This window comes from Choloepus didactylus, chromosome X (genome assembly GCF_015220235.1).
Source record: "Choloepus didactylus isolate mChoDid1 chromosome X, mChoDid1.pri, whole genome shotgun sequence".
Classification (NCBI taxonomy): Eukaryota; Metazoa; Chordata; class Mammalia; order Pilosa; family Megalonychidae; genus Choloepus; species Choloepus didactylus.
Window position 1 is genome coordinate 30,344,463 of NC_051334.1, and position 24,469 is coordinate 30,368,931.

Here is a 24,469-nt window from a genome sequence, read left to right on the forward strand (position 1 = left end):
TGGGTAGCTCTGTATTTTATATATTTTATTTCTGTAAACCTACAACTTTTCTAGCAAAAATCATTAATAAAATTTATCAGATTTAATAACATGAAATAATGCTCATGTTATATGAAAAAGCAGGAAACAAAACTGTTCAGTGGATTGCAACTATATAAATAAAAATGTTTGTGAAGCCACCCCCTTCCAAAAAAAAAAAAAAAAGACTGAGTATAATATATTCTGGCGGGTTGGGGCACTCAGGTGCCCAGTGGGTGCGTCACTTTCAGGAACCTGGACTAAAAGTGAGAGAAGTGGGGGTTCGGGGGTGTAGAAGAGCTAGCAGCAGACGTGTACTTAGAGCACGTTTGAAGATAGCCTGGGAGAAGACCAGCTTAAGCCCTGGGCGTGATTTGTCTGGGGCGGACACGAGTGCAGAGGCATCAGAGAGGCAGCGGTAGGCCAGGCCAGGGGAGACCGGAGGCACTGGGACCGTCGGCCGGAGAGCCGGCGCCGGTCCTGGCCCCTAGGGCAGCCACCGGATGCTGATGGCCCCTTCCCAGGGGCACCGGGCTGGGAAGAGAGGCTCCTGGAAGGTGTGCAGGTGCTGCATGCTGCCCGCAACGTCATAGAAGGCTAGGCCGCCGGCCTCCGTAATCTAAGAAGACAGCCAGCAGGTCGGAGTCGTCGCGGGGCCGCAGGCAGCTGCGCTGGCCGTCGCGGAAGGCCCAGTCCCCGAGGTCGTGGCGCTTGAGGCGCCAGTACTGGTGCTTGCGGTCCAGGCGGGCGTCGCCCACTTCCTGCACGTTCATTTCCCAGTAGTGGCGTCGAGGCGCAGCGTCTGGGCCCCCGGCAGCCCGTCAGGTGCAGGCGCGCGTGCGTTGTCTGCGGCTTCAGCGTGGGCATGCGCGCGCGTTTTAAGAGCGACCATTAGGGCCAGTGGCTCATTTTCAGCAAGACACAAGGCTTCGTGCTGGGGGAACCCGTGAGGTGGCAGTTCACGTTTTCCTTCAGGCGAATGTCCAGTGACGTCTGCAGCGTGCTCTGCATTGTATCCACGTGTCTGCATGGCCTCCACGAGGCCCTTAAAGAAGCTCTGGGTGAGCTGGAAGGACAAAGGCACGAGGTGGCCTAGCTCCCCCAGGCTCAGGTGCTGCTCAGTGGCGAGGATTCCTGCAGCAGCTGTACAGGATCCGGTTCCTGGCTGATGCTCCAAGTTTTGTTGGAAGTTTGTTTATGATGTCGATTTGCTCCCCCAAGACTCAGTTTGCAACCCATACTCCTGGATGGTGAGCTGCTTGTTTTTATCAATGAATTTCTTGGCCGTCACCTCCTAGTAACCTGAGTTAAGTGAATTTCCCAGTCAGCCAGGTTTAACTTGACTCCACGTGTGCCTTCAGCTGCTCAGCGGCCTCTTTGATCTGGGTTATATTGTCAACTTCCTGCTGCTTCTTGGTTGCCAACTGCATTAAACAGTCTCGGGTGAGTTTCTGAAATGGCCCCCTTCCCCTCTTGGAGAAACCGCCACTTTCCCAGAGGCCCGCTCTGCTCCACCCCCGAGTGTGGCCTCATTACTCTCCCTCCAGCCCTCCTTTCTTGAGACCGGCCTCACGCTGGGCCCCTGGCCCTGCCAGGCTGCCCGGGCTGACTGGGAGCTTCCTCCCAGTGGTCCCTGCCTTTGATTTATTTTGTCTCTTCTTTAAAAGTAGATTACTTAAAGCATGGTCGTGAGATGATAAAGACAAAAAAATTGCAACAGTCTTGTGTTTTGTAGAAAACCTTTTTCAAAGAAGCTCAGATTCTTTCCACACTTAATTTCTCATCAAATGCTTCTCCCTCTCAGATTTGGCAATCTCATTTTATAGATGAGGACTCAAGAGCAGTGGCTGGTTAAGTGGCTTGCTTTAAAGTCAGGAGGCAAATGACTGGTAGTTTGAAGAGCGAGTGCTATCACAGTCTTTTGGGGTTGTCCCTTTTAGCCTTCAGCTTTTCCCATGGTGATAAACTCATGGATTATTTCAGCAGTGACTTTGGACTTGTTTTTTTAATTTTTTAATGCAATTTTATTGATACATATTCACATACCATACCATCATCCAGAGTGTACAATCTATGGACTTGTTTTTTGATGTTATAGATGATACTCTGAAATTGAGATTTCAGTCAGGTTCTATCTGGGTATTTACATATGTAACAAATCACATATTTGGGTGAATATTTGCATTGATATTTGGGGGAGAGGAGGGGCTTAAAGATGGAAGGTACCTTGCTTTTGCTGAATATGATGTATCAACTTTCCACAAGGCCCTTTGTTTATGGAATGCCCAGTTCATGTAGTTAGGGGCAGTTTGGCCGCAGATTTGGACCCATATCCGGATTGAGTGGGAGAGGGTTGGGCTGACAATTTACAATCAACTTCCTGGCTTCTTGGATTTTTTTTTTAAAGAGTAATCAGGTAGAAAATTTATTAAGTACGCATATGAGAGGAACACTCAGGCACTCACACAAAGACAGAAGTGAGAGAGGAAGGGGGGGAGGGTAAGTAAAGCTAATCTGTAAAAGCAAATGGCCCTTCCTTGTTGGGGACTCTTTCTCTTACCCCCCTTCTCTCCAGGGCTGTGCCAGGGGGTAGATAGTGCATTTGGGTGGGTGGGTCAGCTCCACCCTTCTCTGTAGAAGACTCACTCAGGTGGGTGTTGTTTGGCTCCAGGTGATATCTTTCTCTTAGAGGCCTGACTGCTTTTGGGAACTTGCCCTTTGTCAACCAAGCCATCACCCTAATTCTAGGGTGATGAGAGAGAGAGAGAGCGCGAGAGTGAGCAAGCACATTTGAGCAACAAAAGAAGTTTTCTGGGGGTGACTCTTAGGCCTTAATTATGCATAGGTATAAGGGCAAGCTTTAAGATTAAGGGCTTATGCCATCTCGACAGGTGAACTTGCTGCCCTCCCCCCTACGTGGGACTCGACTCCCAGGGTTGTAAATCTCCCTGGCAATGCAGAATATGACTCCCGGGGATGAATGTGGACCCGGCATCGTGGGACTGAGAGTATCTTCTTGACCAAAAGGGGGATGCAAAATGAGAGGAAATAGTTTCAGTGGCTGAGAAATTTCAAATGGAGTCCAGAGGTCACTCTGGTGGACATTCTTATGCACTATAAAACCTCTTAGGTTTTGATGTATTGGAATAGCTAGAAGTAAATACCCGAAACTACCAAACTCCAACCCAGTAGTCTGGACTCCTGAAGACAATTATATAATAATGTAGATTACAAGGGGTGACAGTGCGATTGTGAAGACCTTGTGGATCACACCCCCTTTATCTAGTGTATGGATGAATGGAGGAATGGGGATAAAAACTAAAGGACAAATGGGGTGGGATGGGGGGATGATTTGGGTGTTCTTTTTTCACTTTTATTTTTTATTCTTGTTCTGGTTCTTTCTGATGTAAGGAAAATGTTCAGAGATAGATTGTGGTGATGAACGCATAACTATGTTATCATATTGTGGACAGTGGATTGTATACCATGGATGATTGTATGGTGTGTGAATGTATTTCAATAAAACTGAATTTAATAAAAAAAAAAAAGGTTAAGGGCTTATTAAGTTTGGAGCCCTTATTGCTTAAGAGAATAATAGGAATTTCCCAGGTGGGAAAGTTTAATAGTTTCATGTTTTTCTTTAAGGGACTTTGCAAATACTTTATTTTCTGATTAAGATCCTATTCTTTATTTTAGGTTCCATGTCAAATAAAGCTGAATTAGGTTTTTATGATCTGTAACTTTTCTAAGAATAACTAAAACCATGACTAACAACATCTAACATCACACAGATCAATATTAGGATGTAACATGGACAGTGAGAACATTGCTTTTAGGAATTTTATACAATTTTTAAATATATGACAAATTTTAGTTTAACAGATGTATAGAAAATCATGGTAATACTTCCTAAATACTTTCATGTAGTATATTAAGCTATTTTAGCACTTCACTTTTACAAGGTGAAAGAACAAATTCTTTAACAGTTTTCCTTTAAGAGTGAGAAGATGTGTCTTTTGAAATAAAGGGTGATAAGGTCAATATAAGCGTTAACTAGGATATTCTGATATATAAAATTTTTATCTTTTAGACAGGGTACTCAGATGGTTAAGAAAAATTTTTCATAACTTCCTTAAGAGTAGACTAACAATCTACATTATTTTAACAGAGAGAAAACTAAATTTCAGTTTTGTATGCATACACAGTTTTACACAAAAGTTCTTTTTTAAAAGAATATTATAAACAGGCTTATTATGTTTTGGTTAGGATTGACTATGATAGAATTTACTTTCATAAACCTTTACAACTTTCAATATTCATTCAGGGCTTGTAGTTAGCAATGACTGTAAACAAGATTCACTTTCATACTAGGAATATGTTAGTTCATAAAATTAACGCTTTGCAAGACTGTGCTCTGAGGCAGTTGAAGGCCAGGATGTCTGCTGCTAAGGCATTCTTAAAGATGTGGGGATTATTTTGAAACCCTTGGGGCCGCACTGTCTGTCTAAGTGAGCAGGGCGGGAACCCTATCCTTAAGTCCCTGACATTTAAAGGCAAATAGGTATTGAGAGTCAGGGTGAAGAGGGATACAAAAAATGCTTCTAAGATCTAGAACTGAGAACCTGAATGCAGACGGGGGCCATCCTACAGTCTAGCCTCAGGATGCCTTCATCCCATACAGATGGGTTTACTTAAGGATTTCCTTTGGGATGCCAAGAGGCCTTGATTTAGTAGGGACCTTGGGGCAAATGGGTAAATACTAGCTGGGTTTACTAGCCATAAGGTGGCCCCCAGGGAGTGAAGAAGATCCTCCCTAGAAGGGGGGATGGAGCATTCAGGGACAAGGAGAAATTGATGGGACATTAGAATGTCCTTAGGCTTAAAAAGGAGAGGGGTAGTGAAGGTTTTAGTTTTGGCTTTACCATCATCTCCCATAACTAGGCAAGTCTGGGTGGAGGTAGGCTCAGAGTCACAGTTCAGAACAGAGTAAGTGGCTGTGTTATTTAATTAGGAAATTAATAATCTTGTCTGCCCCATTGAGTGTCACCCGAGGCTCTTCTAGCTTGATGGTCAGATGTGAAGTCAGCAGAGCCATAAGTGGCCTTGGGTACCCTCAGTTTTCTTCACTTGCTGTGAGCAGGGCTCGGGGGGCTGTCTTGCTCCCCCTTCTCTTTGGGAGTCAGTGCAGTTCCTGGCCCATTGCCCATGTTGGTGGCACCTGGGGAAGGCCCCAGTGGGTCCCGGGGTCGAGGGTTGTCTTGAGGTTTCTGGTACTCTCTCTGCCAGTGGCCCTCTGACCCACAGTTGAAGTAAGGCCCTTGAGGCTTGGAGCCACGATTCAGGTGACCTTGAGGGGGCAGGGCACCTTTAACAGTGACTGCAGTAAGCTAAGCCTGTTCCATCGTCTTTCGCTTACCTCTCATTGCCTTCTCCTTGGCCTTATTTCGCATATTAAAGACAGAAAAGGCAGTTTTTTTTTTAAAAAAAATTCAGTTTTATTGAGATATATTCACATACCATACAGTCATCCATGGTGTACAATCAACTGTTCATGGTACCATCATATAGTTGTGCATTCACCACCCCAATCTATTTTTTCTTCAATTTTACTGAGATATATTCACAGTACCATTATATAGTTGTGTGTTCATCACCAAAATTAATTTTTGAACATTTTCATTATCACACACAAAAATAATAAGAATAAAAATTAAAGTGAAAAAGAACAATTAAAGTAAAAAAGAACACTGGGTGCCTTTTTTTTTTTCTTCCCCCATTTTTCTACTCATCCATCCATAAACTAGACAAAGGGGAGTATGATCCATATGGCTTTCCCAATCACATTGTCACCCCTCATGAGCTACATTTTTATACAATCGTCTTCAAGATTCAAGGGTTCTGGGTTGTAGTTTGATAGTTTCAGGTATTTACTGCTAGCTATTCTGATTCATTAGACCCTAAAAAGGGTTGTCTATATTGTGCATAAGAGTGCCCACTAGAGTGACCTCTCGGCTCTTTTTGGAATCTCTTTGCCACTGAAGCTTATTTTTTTTTTTTTTTTTTTTTTTTTTTTTTAATCATCATTTTATTGAGATATATTCACATACCACACAGTCATACAAAACAAATTGTACTTTCGATTGTTTACAGTACCATTACATAGTTGTACATTCATCACCTAAATCAATCCCTGACACCTTCATTAGCACACACACAAAAATAACAAGAATAATAATTAGAGTGAAAAAGAGCAATTGAAGTAAAAAAGAACACTAGGTACCTTTGTCTGTTTGTTTGCTTCCCCTACTTTTCTACACATCCATCCATAAACTAGACAAAGTGGAGTTTGGTCCTTATGGCATTCCCAATCCCACTGTCACCCCTCATAAGCTACATTTTTATACAACTGTCTTCGAGATTCATGGGTTCTGGGTTGTAGTTTAATAGTTTCAGGTATCCACCACCAGCTACCCCAATTCTTTAGAACCTAAAAAAGGTTGTCTAAAGTGTGCGTAAGAGTGCCCACCAGAGTGATCTCTCGGCTCGTTTTGGAATCTCTCTGCCACTGAAGCTTATTTCATTTCCTTTCACATCCCCCTTTTGGTCAAGAAGATGTTCTCCATCCCACAATGCCGGGTCTACATTCCTCCCCGGGAGTCATATTCCACGTTGCCAGGGAGATTCACTTCCCTGGGTGTCTGATCCCACGTAGGGGGGAGGGCAGTGATTTCACCTTTCAAGTTGGCTTAGCCAGAGAGAGAGGGCCACATCTGAGCAACAAAGAGGCATTCAGGAGGAGACTCTTAGGCACAAATGCAGGGAGGCCTAGCCTCTCCTTTGCAGCAACCGTCTTCCCAAGGGTAAAACTTATGGTAGAGGGCTCAACCCATCAAACCACCAGTCCCCTATGTCTGTGGTCATGTTAGCAACCATGGAGGTGGGGTAGGCGAATACCCCTGCATTCTCCACAGGCTCCTCAAGGGGGCACTACATCTTTTTTTTTTTTTCCTTGTTTGTCTTTTTTCTTTTTCTTTTTTTTTTTTTTAACTTTCCCTTCTTTTTTCAAATCAACTGTATGAAAAAAAAAAGTTAAAAAGAAAACAAACATACAATAAAAGAACATTTCAAAGAGACCATAGCAAGGGAGTAAGAAAAAGACAACTAACCTAAGATAACTGCTTAACTTCCAACATGTTCCTACTTTACCCCAAGAAAGTTACATAATATAGCAACATTTCAGTGAACTTGTTCCTACTACATCCATCAGAAATTAACAGACCATAGTCATTTCTGGGCATCCCCAGAACGTTAAATAGCTTATCTGTTCTTCTTGGATTATTGTTCCCCCTTCCTTAATTGCTCTCTACTGCTAGTTCCCCTACATTCTACATTATAAACCATTTGTTTTACATTTTTCAAAGTTCACATTAGTGGTAGCATATAATATTTCTCTTTTTGTGCCTGGCTTATTTCGCTCAGCATTATGTCTTCAAGGTTCATCCATGTTGTCATATGTTTCACCAGATCGTTCCTTCTTACTGCCGCGTAGTATTCCATCGTGTGTATATACCACATTTTATTTATCCACTCATCTGTTGAAGGACATTTGGGTTGTTTCCATCTCTTGGCAATTGTGAATAATGCTGCTATGAACATTGGCGTGCAGATATCTGTTCGTGTCACTGCTTTCCGATCTTCCGGGTATATACCGAGAAGTGCAATCGCTGGATCGAATGGTAGCTCTATATCTAGTTTTCTAAGGAACTGCCAGACTGACTTCCAGAGTGGCTGAACCATTATACAGTCCCACCAACAATGAATAAGAGTTCCAATTTCTCCACATCCCCTCCAGCATTTGTAGTTTCCTGTTTGTTTAATGGCAGCCACTCTAATAGGTGTTAGATGGTATCTCATTGTGGTCTTAATTTGCATCTCTCTAATAGCTAGTGAAGCTGAACATTTTTTCATGTGTTTCTTGGCCATTTGTATTTCCTCTTCAGAGAACTGTCTTTTCATATCTTTTGCCCATTTTATAATTGGGCTGTCTGTACTATTGTCATTGAGTTGTAGGATTTCTTTGTATATGCAAGATATCAGTCTTTTGTCAGATACATGGTTTCCAAAAATTTTTTCCCATTGAGTTGGCTGCCTCTTTACCTTTTTGAGAAATTCCTTTGAGGTGCAGAAACTTCTAAGCTTGAGGAGTTCCCATTTATCTATTTTCTCTTTTGTTGCTTGTGCTTTGGGTGTAAAGTCTAGGAAGTGGCCTCCTAATACAAGGTCTTGAAGATGTTTTCCTACATTATCTTCTAGGAGTTTTATGGTACTTTCTTTTATATTGAGATCTTTGGTCCATTTTGAGTTAATTTTTGTGTAGGGGGTGAGGTAGGGGTCTTCTTTCATTCTTTTGGATATGGATATCCAACTCTCCCAGCCCCATTTATTGAAAAGACCATTATGGCTCAGTTCGGTGACTTTGGGGGCCTTATCAAAGATCAGTCGGCCATAGATCTGAGGGTCTATCTCTGAATTCTCAATTCGATTCCATTGATCTATATGTCTATCTTTGTGCCAGTACCATGCTGTTTTGGCAACTGTGGCTTTATAATAAGCTTCAAAGTCAGGGAGTGTAAGTCCTCCCACTTCGTTTTTCTTTTTTAGAGTGTCTTTAGCAATTCGAGGCATCTTCCCTTTCCAAATAAATTTGATAACTAGCTTTTCCAAGTCTGCAAAGTAGGTTGTTGGAATTTTGATTGGGATTGCATTGAATCTGTAGATGAGTTTGGGTAGAATTGACATCTTAATGACATTTAGCCTTCCTATCCATGAACATGGAATATTTTTCCATCTTTTAAGGTCCCCTTCTATTTCTTTTAGTAGAGTTATGTAGTTTTCTTTGTATAGGTCTTTTACATCTTTGGTTAAGTTGATTCCTAGGTACTTGATTTTTTTAGTTGCTATTGAAAATGGTATCTTTTTCTTGAGTGTCTCTTCAGTTTGTTCATTTCTAGCATATAGAAACATTACTGACTTATGTGCATTAATCTTGTATCCCGCTACTTTGCTAAATTTGTTTATTAGCTCTAGTAGGTGTATCGTTGATTTCTCAGGGTTTTCTAGATATAAGATCATATCATCTGCAAACAATGACAGTTTTACTTCTTCTTTTCCAATTTGGATGCCTTTTATTTCTTTGTCTTGCCGGATTGCCCTGGCTAGCACTTCCAGCACAATGTTGAATAACAGTGGTGACAGCGGGCATCCTTGTCTTGTTCCTGATCTTAGAGGGAAGGCTTTCAGTCTCTCACCATTGAGTACTATGCTGGCTGTGGGTTTTTCATATATGCTCTTTATCATGTTGAGGAAGTTTCCTTCAATTCCTACCTTTTGAAGTGTTTTTATCAAAAAGGGATGTTGGATTTTGTCAAATGCTTTTTCAGCATCTATTGAGATGATCAATTGATTTTTCCCTTTCGAGTTTTTAATGTGTTGTAATACATTGATTGTTTTTCTTATGTTGAACCATCCTTGCATGCCTGGAATGAACCCCACTTGGTCATGGTGTATGATTTTTTTAATGTGTCTTTGGATTCTATTTGCAAGTATTTTGTTGAGGATTTTTGCATCTATATTCATTAGGGAGATTGGCCGGTAGTTTTCCTTTTTTGTAGCATCTTTGCCTGGTTTTGGTATTAGATTGATGTTAGCTTCATAAAATGAGTTAGGTAGTGTTCCATTTTTTTCAATGTTTTGAAAGAGTTTGAGTAAGATTGGTGTCAGTTCTTTCTGGAAAGTTTGGTAGAATTCCCCTGTGAAGCCATCTGGCCCTGGGCATTTATTTGTGGGAAGATTTTTGATGACTGATTGGATCTCTTTGCTTGTGATGGGTTGGTTGAGGTCTTCTATTTCTTCTCTGGTCAGTCTAGGTTGTTCATATGTTTCCAGGAAATTGTCCATTTCTTCTACATTATCCAGTTTGTTGCCATACAGTTGTTCATAATATCCTCTTATAATTTTTTAAATTTCTTCAGGATCTGCAGTTATGTCACCTTTTTCATTCATTATTTTGTTTATATGGGTCTTCTCTCTTTTTGATTTTGTCAGTCTAGCTAGGGGCTTGTCAATCTTGTTGATCTTCTCAAAGAACCAACTTTTGGTGATATTTATCCTTTCTATTGTTTTTTTGTTCTCTATGTCATTTATTCTGCTTTAATCCTTGTTATTTCTTTTCTTGTACTTGGTTTAGGATTGGTTTGCTGTTCATTTTCTAGCTTCTTCAGTTGATCCATTAGTTCTTTGATTTTGGCTCTTTCTTCCTTTTTAATATATGCGTTTAGTGCTATAAATTTCCCCCTTAGCACTGCTTTTGCTGCATCCCATAGGTTTTGGTATGTTGTGTTCTCATTTTCATTCGTCTCTATATATTTAGCAATTTCTCTTGCTATTTCTTCTTTAACCCACTGATTGTTTAGGAGTGTGTTGTTTAACCTCCAGGTATTTGTGAATTTTCTAAGTCTCTGATGGTTATTGACTTCTAATTGTATTCCATTGTGGTCAGAGAATGTGCTTTGAATAATTTCAATCTTTTTAAATTTATTGAGGCTTGTTTTATGTCCCAGCATATGATCTATTCTGGAGAAAGTTCCATGAGCACTAGAAAAGTATGTGTATCCTGGTGATTTGGGATGTAATGTCCTGTATATGTCTGTTAAATCTAATTCATTTATCAGATTGTTTAGGTTTTCAATTTCCTTATTGGTCTTCTGTCTGGTTGATCTATCTATAGGAGAGAGTGATGTGTTGAAGTCTCCCACAATTATTGTGGAAACATCAATTGCTTCCTTTAGTTTTGCCAATGTTTCTCTCATGTATTTTGTGGCACCTTGATTGGGTGCATAGACATTTACGATTGTTATTTCTTCTTGCTGAATTGCCCCTTTTATTAGTATGTAGTGGCCTTCTTTGTCCCTCAAAACATCCCTGCATTTGAAGTCTATTTTATCTGAGATTAATATTGCTACACCTGCTTTCTTTTGGCTGTAGCTTGCATGAAATATTTTTTTCCATCCTTTCACTTTCAGTTTCTTTGTGTCCCTGTGTCTAAGATGAGTCTCTTGTATGCAACATATTGATGGTTCATTTTTTTTGATCCATTCTGCAAATCTATGTCTTTTAATTGGGGAGTTTAATCCATTTACATTCAACGTTAAAACCGTGAAGGCATTTCTTGAATCGGCCATCTTATCCTTTGGATTATGTTTGCCATATTTTTCCCTCTCTCTATTAATATCCTTTATTGTACCCATACCGAATCTCTTTAGTACTGAACCTTTCTCCAAGTCTCTCTGTCCTGTCTTTGTTTCTCTGTCTGTAGGGCTCCCTTTAGTATCTCCAGTAGGGCAGGTCTCTTGTTAGCAAATTCTCTCAGCATTTCTTTGTCTGTGAAAAATTTAAGCTCTCCCTCAAATTTGAAGGAGAGCTTTGCTGGATAAAGTATTCTTGGCTGGAAATTCCTCTCACTCAGAATTTTAAATATATCGTGCCACTGCCTTCTCGCCTCCATGGTGGCTGCTGAGTAGTCACTACTTAGTCTTATGCTGTTTCCTTTGTATGTGGTGAATTGCTTTTCTCTTGCTGCTTTCAGAACTTGCTCCTTCTCTTCTATGTTTGACAGTGTGATCAGTATATGTCTCGGAGTGCGTTTTTTTGGATTTATTCTATTTGGAGTTCGCTGAGCATTTATGATTTGTGTATTTATGTTGTTTAGAAGATTTGGGAAGTTTTCCCCAACAATTTCTTTGAATACTCTTCCTAGACCTTTACCCTTTTCTTCCCCTTCTGGGACACCAATGAGTCTTATATTCGGACGTTTCATATTATCTATCATATCCCTGAGGTCCATTTCGAGTTTTTCAATTTTTTTCCCCATTCTTTCTTTTATGCTTTCATTTTCCATTCTGTCATCTTCCAGGTCACTGATTCGTTGTTCAACTTCCTCTAGTCTTGTACTATGAGTGTCCAGAATCTTTTTAATTTGGTCAACAGTTTCTTTAATTTCCATAAGATCATCCATTTTTTTATTTAGTCTTGCAATGTCTTCTTTATGCTCTTCTAGGGTCTTCTTGATTTCCTTCATATCCCGTACTATGGTCTCATTGTTCATCTTTAGTTCTTTGAGTAGCTGCTCTAGGTGTGTCTCTTCTGGTCTTTTGATTTGGGTGCTTGGGCTTGGGTTATCCATATCGTCTGGTTTTTTCATATGCTTTATAATTTTCTGTTGTTTTTGGCCTCGTGGCATTTGCTGAACTTGATAGGGTTCTTTTAGGGTTTGTAGACCAGTTGAAGTCCTTATCTCTAATTTATCAGATCTACAGCTTCGTGGAGTACACTTTCTCTAACTAACCAGCAGGTGGCGTCCACGAGCCACCTGTTCTCCACAAGCCAGATCTCCCCTGCTTAGCCTTTTTGGTGAGTGGGGGAGTGAGTCTTGTGGGGCCCAATTGGTGTACCAAGCTTGCGTGTGTAGTTGGTGTTGCCTGCCCTGTATGTGGGGCGTGTTTCTGGGCAGTCGGGGAGTGGGGGTGGCCCTAACAATCAAATCTCCCTGATGATCCTAGAGTTTTAAAGCTGCTGCAATAGTCTAATCCTTCAGTTCAGTCCTGCCACAGTTTGCCTCTGCCACTGACCCACAAGTCTTTGGTATTGGCGTATGGCTCCTGAGACTTGCAAGTGGGCCCCTCTTCCAGGCTGTGCACCCCGGGTCCTCTGTTGAGGGATGACTGTGCTATGTCACAGGTGAGTGCCGTCCCCCCAGGGCAGTTCTGGGCTGCTGGGCTGTGTTGGGAGGCTCCCAGTCTGCTCAAATGATGGCTGAATGGGGCTCTGTTAATTCACACTGCTCCCCCTTCCCAGCTCTGGGACATTCAGCTGAGGTTGCAGGGAAGGCTAATGTCCACGCCCAGTTTTGTGGTGTGTGCCTGTTATTTGAAGCACTTCCGTCACACTGGGTTGTCTGGGGCAGCTCTGGGCTATGGGGCTGGCGATGGGCAGGAGTGTTTCCTGTCCACCAGGATGGTAGCTGTGAGCGGACACCCCCCTTTTCTTGGGAAGTTGTGTTGTTTAGTGAATTTTCTCAGCCACTGGATTATTGCCTTTTGTCTCAGAGCTCTCTTAGTTCTGCTCTTGACTTGACGTGCCCAAATTTCAATTCTTTGAAGCTTTCTGTATTGAGCTTCTTAGAGTAATTGTTTTAGAAAAAGCAAAAAGGATTTAAAAAAAAAAAAAAAAAAAAAAAACAAAAAAAAACACGGCCTTCCTCAGAGATCTAATGGGTTATTGAAATGCTAATAGACAAAGCAACCAGGGCCATTAAGGAAAGGTGCACAGGGCAGAGAGATCAGCCTTGCTTCGGGATTTGCATATGCGCCTCAAGGCCTGATCTCCGCCCTTCCCCCCTCTGCGTTCACCAGAACTCCAAAAATCCTCTGCTTTTATTTTGGAGTTTTTCGTGTTGTTTTTTTTCTATGCCTGTCTCCTCTATGCTGGGCTGGCTGCTCTCAGAGTCTCTGGTGTCTGGTCTCAGTCTATCTATGGTTGGAGTTTGAATCAGTAGAATGAGTTTCCGATAAGAGCAGCCACTGCAATTCTCCCTTCTCCTTCCTGGAGCTGACAGCCCCTCCTCCCCCGGGACTGAGCCTGGCAGGGAGGGGCGCGGGTCCCCTGGCTGCAAAAACTTACAGATTTCGCTGATTTCAGCAGTTCCACGTTTTCATGAGTGTTGTATGAAGTATGCCCAAAGACAGATTGCTCTGTGGTGTCCAGTCCACGCAGTTCCTGGCTTTTTACCTACTTTCCTGGAGGAGTAACTAAAACATACAGCTCACCAGTCTGCCATCTTGCCCCGCCCACTGAAGCTTATTTCATTTCCTTTTACATCCCCCTTTTGGTCAAGAAGATGTTCTCCATCCCACAATACCGGGTCTAGATTTCTCCCCGGGAGTCATATTCCACGTTGCCAGGGAGATTTACTCCCCTGGGTGTCAGATCCCTTGTAGGGGAGAAGGCAGTGATTTCACCTGCCAAGTTGGCTTAGGTAGAGAGAGAGGGCCACATCTGAGCAACAAAGAGGCATTTGGGAGGAGGCTCTTAGGCACAATTATAGGGAGGCCTAGCCTCTCCTTTGTAGCAACAGTCTTCCCAAGGGCAAGTCCTGTGGTAGAGGGCTCAGCCCATCAAACCACCAGTCCCCTATGTCTGTGAGCACATCAGCAACCATCAAGGTGGGGAAGCCCAACACCCCTGCATTCTCCACCAGCTCTTCAGGGGGGCTTTGCGTATTTTTTTCATTGTTTTTTTTTTTTTAATCAACTCTTTTTTTAAATTAACTATATAAAAAAAATTAAAAAAAAAAACATACAGTAAAAAAACATTTCGAACAAACCATAACAAGGGAGTAAGAAAAAGACAACTAACCTAAAATAACTACTTTACTTCCAACGTGTTCCTACCCTACCCCAAGAAAATAATCTAATATAGCAACATTTCTGTGAACTTGTTCCTACCATACCCACCAGAAATTAACAAACCGTAGTCATTCCTGGGCATTCCCAGAATGTTAAATTTACCCACACTAGCTTATCTGTTCTTATTGGGTTATTGTTCCCCCTTTATTAGTTGCTCTCTACACTAATTCCTAAATTCTACATTATATAAACCATTTATTTTACATTTTTTGAAGGTTCACATTAGTGGTAGCATATAATATTTCTCTTTTTGTGCCTGGCTTATTTCGCTCAGCATTTTGTCTTCAAGGTTCATCCATGTTGTCATATATTTCACGACATCGTTCCTTCTTACAGTTGCATAGTAGTCCATTGTGTGTATATACCACATTTTATTTATTTTATCCACTCATCTGCTGAAGGACATTTGGGTTGTTTCAATCTCTTGACAATTGTGAATAATGCTGCTATGAACATTAGTGTGCAGATAACTGTTCGTGTCACTGCTTTCAGATCTTCTGGGTATATACCGAGAAGAGTAATTTCTAGATCGAATATCTAGAATATCTATATCTAGTTTTCTAAGGAACCGCCAGACCTCCAGAGCGGCTGAACCATTATATAGTCTCACCAACAGTGAACAAGAGTTGCAATTTCTCCACATCCTCTCCAGCATTTGTAATTTCCTGTTTGCTTAATGGCAGCCATTCTAATTGTTGTGAGATGGTATCCTGTCATGGTCTTAACTTGCATCTCCCTAATAGCTAGTGAAGCTGAACATCTCTTCATCTGTTCCCTGGCCATTTGTATTTCCTCTTCAGAGAACTGTCCCTTCATATCCCTTGCCCATTTTACAATTGGGCTGTCTGTACTCTTGTCATCGAGTTGTAGGATTTCTCTATATATGCAAGATAGCAGTCTTTTGTCAGATACATGGTTTCCAAAAATTTTTTCCCATTGAGTTGGCTGCCTCTTCACCTTTTTGACAAATTCCTTTGAGGTACAGAAACTTCTAACCTTGAGGAGTTCCCATTTGTCTATTTTTTCTTTTGTTGCTTGTGCTTTCGGTGTAAGGTCTAGGAAGTGGCTGCCAAATACAAGGTCTTGAAGATGTTTCCCTACATTATCTTCTAGGAGTTTTATGGTACTGTCTTTTATTTTGGGATCTTTGATCCACTTTGAGTTAATTTTTGTGTAGGCTGTGAGGAAGGGGTCCTCTTTCATTCTTTTGGATATGGATATCCAACTCTCCCAGCCCCATTTGTTGAAAAGACTGTTATGTCCCAGTTCAGTGGCTTTGGGGACCTTATCAAAGATCAGTCAGCCATAGATCTGGGGGTCTATCTCCAAATTCTCAATTCGCTTCCATTGATCAGTATGTCTATCTTTGTGCCAGTACCATGCTGTTTTGACTACTGTGGCTTTATAATAAGCTTCAAAGTCAGGGAGTGTAAGTCCTCCCACTTCGTTTTTCTTTTTTAGAGTGTTTTTAGCAATTCAAGGCATCTTCTCTTTCCAAATAAATTGGATGACTAGCTTTTCCAAGTCTGCAAAGTAGGTTGTTGGAATTTTGACTGGGATTGCATTGAATCTGTAGATGAGTTTGGGTAGAATTGACATCTCAATGGCATTTAGCCTTCCTATCCATGAACATGGAATATTTTTCCATCTTTTAAGGTCCCCTTCTATTGCTTTTAGTAGAGTTATGTAGTTTTCTTTGTATGGGTCTTTTGCATCTTTGGTTAAGTTTATTCCTAGGTACTTGATTTTTTTAATTGCTATTGAAAATGGTATCTTTTTCTTGAGTGTCTCTTCAGTTTGTTCATTTCTAGCATATAGAAACATTACTGACTTATGTGCATTAATCTTGTATCCCGTTCCTTTGCTAAATTTGTTTATTAGCTCTGGTAGCTGTATTGTCGATTTCTCAGGGTTTTCAAGATATAGGATCATATCATCTGCAAACAATGACAGTTTTACTTCTTCCTTTCCAGTTCGGATGCCTTTTATTTCTTTGTCTTGCCAGACTGTCCTGGCTAGCACTTGAATCACAATGTTGAGTAACAGTGGTGACAGCGGGCATCCTTGTCTTGTTCCTGATCTTAGAGGGAAGGCTTTCAGTCTCTCACCATTGAGTACTATGCTGGCTGTGGGTTTTTCATATATGCTCTTTATCATATTGAGGAATTTTCCTTCAATTCCTACCTTTTGAAGTGTTTATCAAAAAGGGATGTTGGATTTTGTTGAATGCTTTTTCAGCATCTATTGAGATGATCATTTGATTTTTCCCTTTTGATTTGTTAATATGTTGTAATATATTGATTCATTTTATTTTGGACCATCCTTGCATGCCTGGAATGAACCCCACTTGGTCATGGTGTGTGATTTTTTTAATGTGCCTTTGGATTCAATTTGCAAGTATTTTGTTGAGAATTTTTGCATCTATATTCATTAGGGAGATTGGCGTGTAGTTTTCCTCTTTTGTAGCACCTTTGCCTGGTTTTGGTATTAGATTGATGTTATCTTCATAAAATGTGTTAGGTAGTGTTGCATTTTCTTCAATGTTTTGAAAGAGTTTGAGTAAGATTGGTGTCAGTTCCTTTTGGAAGGTTTGGTAGAATTCCCCTGTGATGCCATCTGGCCCTGGGCATTTATTTGTGGGAAGCTTTTTGATGACTGATTGGATCTCTTTGCTTGTGCTTTGTTTGTTGAGGTCTTCTATTTCTTCTCTGGTCAGTCTAGGTGGTTCATATGTTTCCAGTAAATTGTCCATTTCCTCTACATTCTCCAGTTTGTTGCCATAAAGTTGTTCATAGTATCCTATTATAATTTTTTTAATTTCTTCAGGATCTGCAGTTATGTCACCTTTCTCATTCATTATTTTGTTTATATGGGTCTTCTCTCTTTTTGATTTTGTCAGTCTAGCTAGGGGCTTGTCAATCTTGTTGATCTTCTCAAAGAACCAACTTTTGGTGTTATTTATTGTCTCTCGTTTTTTTGTTCTCTATGTCATTTATTTCTGCTTTAATCCTTGTTATTTATTTTCTTCTCCTTGGTTTAGGATTGGTTTGCTGTTCATTTTCTAGCTTCTTCAGTTGCTCCATTAGTTCTTTGATTTTAGCTCTTTCTGCCTTTTTGATGTATTCTTTTAGTGCTATAAATTTCCCCCTTAGCACTGCTTTTGCTGCATCCCATAGGTTTTGATATGTTGTGTTCTCATTTTCATTTGTCTCTATATATTTCATAATTTCTCTTGCTATTTCTTCTTTAACCTACTGATTGTTTAGGAGCGTGTTGTTTAACCTCCAGGTATTTGTGAATTTTCTAAGTCTCTGATGGTTATTGACTTCTAATTGTATTCCATTGTGGTCAGAGAATGTGCTTTGAATAATTTCAGTTTTTTAAAATTTATTGAGGCCTGTTTTATGTCCCAGCATATGATCTATTCTGGAGAAAGTTCCATGAGCACTAGAGAAGAATGGGTATCCTGGTGATTTGGGATGTAATGTTCTATATGTCTGTTAAGTCCAATTCATTTATCAGATTGTTTAGGTTTTCAATTTCCTTATTGGTCTTCTGTCTGGTTGATCTATCTGTAGGAGAGAGTGATGTGTTGAAGTCTCCCACAATTATTGTGGAAACATCAATTGCTTCCTTTAGTTTTGCCAGTGTTTGTCTCATGTATTTTGTGGCACCTTGATTGGGTTCATAAACATTTATGATTGTTATTTCTTCTTGTTGAATTGCTCCTTTTATTTGTATGTATTGGCCTTCTTTGTCTCTCATAATATCCTTGCATTTAAAGTCTATTTTATCTGAGATTAATATTGCTACTCCCGCTTTCTTTTGGCTGTAGCTTGCATGAAATGTTTGTTCCCATCCTTTCACTTTCAATTTCTTTGTGTTGTTGTGTCTAAGATGAGTCTCTTGTATGCAACATATTGATGGTTCATATTTTTTGATCCATTCTGCCAATCTATAGCTTTTAATTGGGGAGTTTAATTCGTTTACATTCAACGTTATTACTGTGAAGGCTTTTCTTGAATCAGCCATCCTATCCTTTGGTTTGTTTGTCAGATGTTTTTTTTCTGTCTCTTTTTTAATGTCCTTTAATGTACCCATACTGAATCTCTTTAGTACTGAACCTTTCTCCATCTGTCTTTCTCCTTTCTTTGTTTCTCTGTCGGTAGGGCTGCCTTTAGTATCTGAAGTAGGCAGGTCTTTTGTTAGCAAAATCTCTCAGCATTTGTTTGTCTGTGAAAAATTTAAGCTCTCCCTCAAATTTGAAGGAGAGTTTTGCTGGAGAAAGAATTCTTGGTTGGCAGTTTTCTCTCTCAGAATTTTAAATATGTCATGCCACTGCCCTTTCGCCTCCATGGTGGCCGCTGAATAGTCACTACTTAGCCTTATGTTGTTTCCTTTCTAAGTGGTGAATTGCTTTTCTCTTGCTGCTTTCAGAACTTGCTCCTTCTCTTCAGTATTTGGCAATCTGGTCAGAATGTGTCTTGGAGTGGGTTTATTTGGATTTATTCTATTTGGAGTTCGCTGGACATTTATGCTTTGTGTATTTATGGTGTTTAGAAGATTTGGGAAGTTTTCTCCAACAATTTCTTTGAATACTCTTCCTAGACCGTTACCCTTCTCTTCCCCTTCTGGAACACCAATGAGTCTTATATTTGGATGTGTTATATTATCTATCATATCCCTGAGGTCCATTTTGATTTTTTCAACTTTTTTCCTCATTCTTTCTTTTGTTCTTTCATTTTCCGTTCTGTTGTCCTCGAGGTCACTGATTCACTGTTCAGCTTCCTCTAGTCATGTACTATGAGTATCCAGAATCTCTTTAATTTGGTCTACAGTTTCTTTTATTTCCATAAGATCATCTACTTTATTATTTACTCTTGCTATTTCTTCTTTATGCTCTTCTAGGGTCTTCTTCATGTCCTTTATATCCTGTGCCATGCCCTCATTGTTTGTCTTTAATTCTTTGATTAATTGTTCCAAGTACTGTGTCTTCTCTGATCTTTTGATTTGGGTGTTTGGATTTTGGTTATCCATATTGTCTGCTTTTTTCATATGAATTAAAATTTTCTGTTGTTTTTGGCCTCTTGGCATTTGCTTAACTTGGTAGGGTTCTTTTAGGATATGTAGGCTGATTGAAACACTTATCTCTAATTTGTCAGATCTATAGCTTGGTGGAGTACACGTTCTCTAACCAGCAGGTGGCATCTGTGAGCCACCTATTCCCCTCAAGCCAGTTCTCCCCAACTTTGTCTTTGTGGTGAGTGGGGTGTGAGTCTTTTGGAGATCCAATTGCTGCCCAAGTTTTCGTGTGTCATTGGTGCTGCTTGCCCTGAATGTGGGGTGTGTGTCTGAGCGGTTAGGGAGGGAGGGCAGCTTTAATAATCAAATCTCCCAGGTACTCCTGGAGATTTAAAGCTGTTGCAATAATCTAATCCTTCAGTTCAGTCTCGCCACAGTTTGTTGCTGACCTACAAGTCCTTGGTATTGGCGTGTGGTCCCTGGACTTGTGAGTGGGTCTCCCTTCCAAGCCATGCCCTCCTAGAGACTCTGCTGAGGGAAGACCGTGCTACGTCACAGGTGAGCGCCTTCCCCTCGGAAAGTTCTGGGCTGCAGGGCCATGTAGGGGCAGTCCCAGTCTGCTGAAAAGATGGCTGAATGGGGCGTGTTAATTTCCCCCTTTTCACACAGCTCCATCTTCCCAGCTCCAGGACAGTTAGCTGTGGGTGGGTGAAAGGCTATTGTCCACGCCAGATATTGTGGCATGCACGCATGTTGTTGGAAAGACTTCCCATGACACTGGGTTGTTTGGGGTGGCTCTGGGCTGTGGCGCTGGTGCTGGGCAGGAGCATTCCCAGCCCTCCAGGAAGACGGCTGTAAGGGGACGCCCCTTCCCCCCCCCTTTTCTGTGGAAGTTACGGTGTTTAGCGAATTTTCTCAGCCACTAGACTTATTGCTTTGTCTCTCAGAGCTATCTTAGCTCTGCTCTTGCCTGGGCCCAAGTTGCAAGTCTTGGAGGCTTTCTGTAATGGATTTCTTAGAATAATTGTTTTAGAAAAAGAGAAAAAGGTAAAAGAAAAAGAACAAGAAAAAGAAGGGCCCAGTATGAACTATTTACAGTCCTTACAGATCTAATGGAAGAAATGCTAAGAGACAAGGAGATTATGGCCATTAAGGAGCAATCAAGAAAGCAGAGAAACAGGCCCTTCCAATAAGGGTCCTTGCCCTCTGGATTTGCATATGTGCCTGATTCTTTTTGAGCCCTGCCCTTCTCTGTTTTATGTTCACCAGAACTCTGAGAAGTCTCTGTTTTTATTTTTGGGTTATTTTGCTATTTTGTTAGCCCTATCTCTTCTCCGCCGGGCTGACTGCTCCCGGTTTCTCTGGTGTCTGGTTTTAGTCAATCTATGTTTGGAGTTTGGATTTGCAGTCTGAGTTTTCAATAAGAGCCGTAACTGCAGTTCTCCCTCCTCATTCCCAGCACTGATGGCCCCTCTTCCCACGGGACTGAGCCTGGCAGGGAGGGACACGGGTGCCCTGGCCACGAGAACTTACAGATTTTGCTGATCTCAGCCATTCCATGTGTTCGTGAGTGTTGTGTGAAGTATGCCCGATGTCAAATTGCTCTGCAGTGTACAGTCCATGCAGTTTCTGGCTTTCTACCTACTGCCCTGGAGGAATAACTAAAACCCACACCTCACCACTCTGCCATCTTGCCCCCAATCTATTTTTGAACATTTTCCTTATACCAGAAAGGATCAGAATAAGAATAAAAATAAAAGTAAAAATGAACACCCAAATCATCGCCCCCCCATCCAACCCTATTTTTCATTTAGGTTTTGTCCCCATTTTTCTACTCATCCATCCATACACTGGATAAAGGGAGTGCGATCCACAGGGTTTTCACAATCACACTGTCACCCCTTGTAATCTACATTGTTACACAACCGTCTTCAAGACTCAAGGGTACTGGGTTGGAGTTTCGTAGTTTCAGGTATTTACTTATACATATTTCGATACATTAAAACCTAAAAAGTGTTAACTATATAGTGCGTAAGAATGTCTGCCAGAGTGACCTCTTGACTCCATTTGAAATCTCTCTGCCACTGAAGCTTTATTTCGTTTCATTTTGCATTCAGAAAAGGCAATTTTAATAGGTCATTAGTGGAGTTTGTGGGCCCATGGAGAGCTTTTGCAGCTTTTTCTGAATGTCAGGGGACAGACTGGCTGGTGAAATGGTGCCCAACAAAATCTGACTTTCTTGAGAGTCCGGGCTGACACTTGTATACTTTTTAGGGTGTCCACTGGCCTCTCCTGAATGGAGCTGGGTTTTCCTCTTTCTCCTCAGTGATCTCCCTTAGCTTATTACAATTAACTGGCTTGGTGGTACATTTTTTATGCCTTTTAGCAAACAAGGTTTAAAAGGGGATCATCAAGATTTTTCCTCTAATGGAAATTGAGACATGAGCGTAACACAAGCGACGAGTCCCTCTCAGGTCCTTGACTTGATAGAGAGCTCTAAACTTCTGGGCGTAGGGAATTTTTGACTACTTTCCCTGTCTTTTACAGACTGGAGGATGGTATTGTGATTGAGAGTCCCATTGGAAGGCTATGTTTTTCCATCTTTTAACTTATAGAATGTTGGCATTTCCTGTTTTCTTTGGAAAAGGAAATAGGAGTCTCATTAGAGCCAGTGTTTCCATGTAGCATCCCAACATGCATCAGAGCTGGGTGTTTCCTTTTCTACCAGCCCAATCTCTTTGGAACTCGGGGAGTACAGTCACCGGGCATACTTAGGACACCTTTCCTGAGAGATGTCTGGTCCTACACTTCTGGGATTTCCCAGGCCAGTGCTCTTGAGGGGTCCTTCTTCTCTCCCAGCCCAGTGTCTTGGGAACATGGGCAGTAAGTCACTGTGTGTCCCTGGGTCGAGTCACCAGGTGTCCCTGGGTGTCCCTGGGACGTTCCTCCGGGGGAGATATTAAGATCTGCACTCACCCCACCTCAGAGAAGTCTAGGACAAGGATCCTGGGAATTCCTTTGTCCTCTAAGTTTCCTGAAGGCTAAAAAACGAGCATGCTCTAGAAGAAGGGAGCTTTATATTCGGCCAAATGGGTCTCAATAGAGACTAAACGATCAAGACCTGAAGGGAGGCACTCCCATTGGAAAGTATCCATTCTCATGAACATAGACCAGAGGTGACTGCCTAGAATGTTAAAGAGAGCACCTTATTTGGTACAAGAATCCTTAGCCCAGAATCCTGTGTTAGAAAAGATGGAATGTCTCAGAAGGCATTGAAAGCCAGACAGAGGAGAAAGAAGGAGATTCTCATGGAGGCAGGGGAGAGGACCTCTGTCAAAGAAGTGAAAAGAGGAATGGATCCAGCAGGAGGATGGGTCTGGGTCCTCAAAGGGGAGGGAAAGAGAGAGTGCAGGGAAGTCTCAGAGGGGGAGTGGGAAGGGGGGGACTTGATCTGGCTTCCATTGGGCTCCTGCTCAACATGGGGAGAAGCCCCCAGTTAGGTCCCAAAGGGTGGTATCACCTGCAGCCCTGAACCTCCTTGGATCTACACAGCATGGAAATGGACTCCTGCCACCTCTGAGGAGGGAGCCGGAAGGTCAGAGTGAACCAAGTTTATGTCCTGGGGGAGCCGGATCAGAGCCCCTGGATTCCTAGAGGCACAGAGTTGCATGAGGACATAGAAGAGGATAGTGATGAACCAAGTGAGAAGAAAAAGTGAAAGCACATGGCCAAGCCTCCCAGTCAATAGCCATGACTTATCAATCCAGATGGTCGGAGAGAAGTGTCTCCTGGCTGACTTGCCAAAATATGTTGCTGGATTTGGGCTTCCAGGTTCTTGGCCATGCCATGAGAAAGAATTCAAGGGCACAGCACAGAGTAAGCAGGTAGAGAATTTATTAGGTACACATGTGAGAGGAACGCGTGGGCACTGTCACAAAGATGGAGGTGAGAAAGGCAAGAGGTGGCTCCCTGGATTTTGAAGGTAAAGATTCTATGTATCATCAGTCAGTGAGATGCCATTTTAGCTTTAGAATGGCTAAAACACAACGCCAAGTATTAGTAGGATGTGAAGCTACCAGAACTCTTATACATGGCTGGTGGGAATATAAGATGGTACAACCACTTTGGAAAACAGTTGGGCAGTTTCTTATAAAGTTAAATATGAACGTACCCTATGACCCAGCAATTATACTCCTAAATATGTGGACTATGAGGTAGAACGTGTGCACAAAAAGAGCTATACAAGGATGTTCACAGCCGCTTCATTCATAATATCTCCAAACTGGAAAGAACCCAAATGTGCATTAGCAGGTGAATGGATAAACAAAATCGTAGTATATTCATTCAGTTAAATGCTACCTAGCAATAAATAGTAATGAGCCACTGATACACACGATGAAATGGATGAATCTCAAAAACATTATATTGAGCAAAAGGAGCCAAAGACACACAAAAGTATATACTGTATGGTTCTATTTATATGAAGTTCAAGAACAGACCAACCTAAGCTATGGTGATAGAAGTCAGAGAGTGGTTGCTTCTGGCAGGGGTTTGGCTGGGAAGGGATGCAAGGAAACTTTCCAGGATGATGGAAATATTCTATATCTTGATTAGGATGGTAGTCACAGGGATATCAAAACTCACCAAACTGTATACTTATAATTTGCATACCACAAACTATTTTACCTCAATTAAAAAATATATCAAATAAATTCAAGGTACTGGACTTACAGGACCCTCTGATCTAACTCACACTTTCCCAAGTATTCTTATTTTCCTCAGGAATATCTCTTCTCAGTTGATTCAGAGGAAGTCAATTCTAACTGGCCACACTTACCCTCTTCAAGGGAGAGCATGAGAGCTAAAATGGGGTCTGAATCTCCACATGGTGTTGGCCAGCCTTACCT

The 24,469-nt window shown here is 41.4% G+C and overlaps 1 pseudogene; it reads right to left on the reverse strand.

Annotated features, from left to right (window-relative positions):
- Positions 1-505: 505 nt before the first annotated feature.
- Positions 506-24,469, reverse strand: part of LOC119522067 — a 52,194-nt pseudogene continuing 28,230 nt past the window's right edge.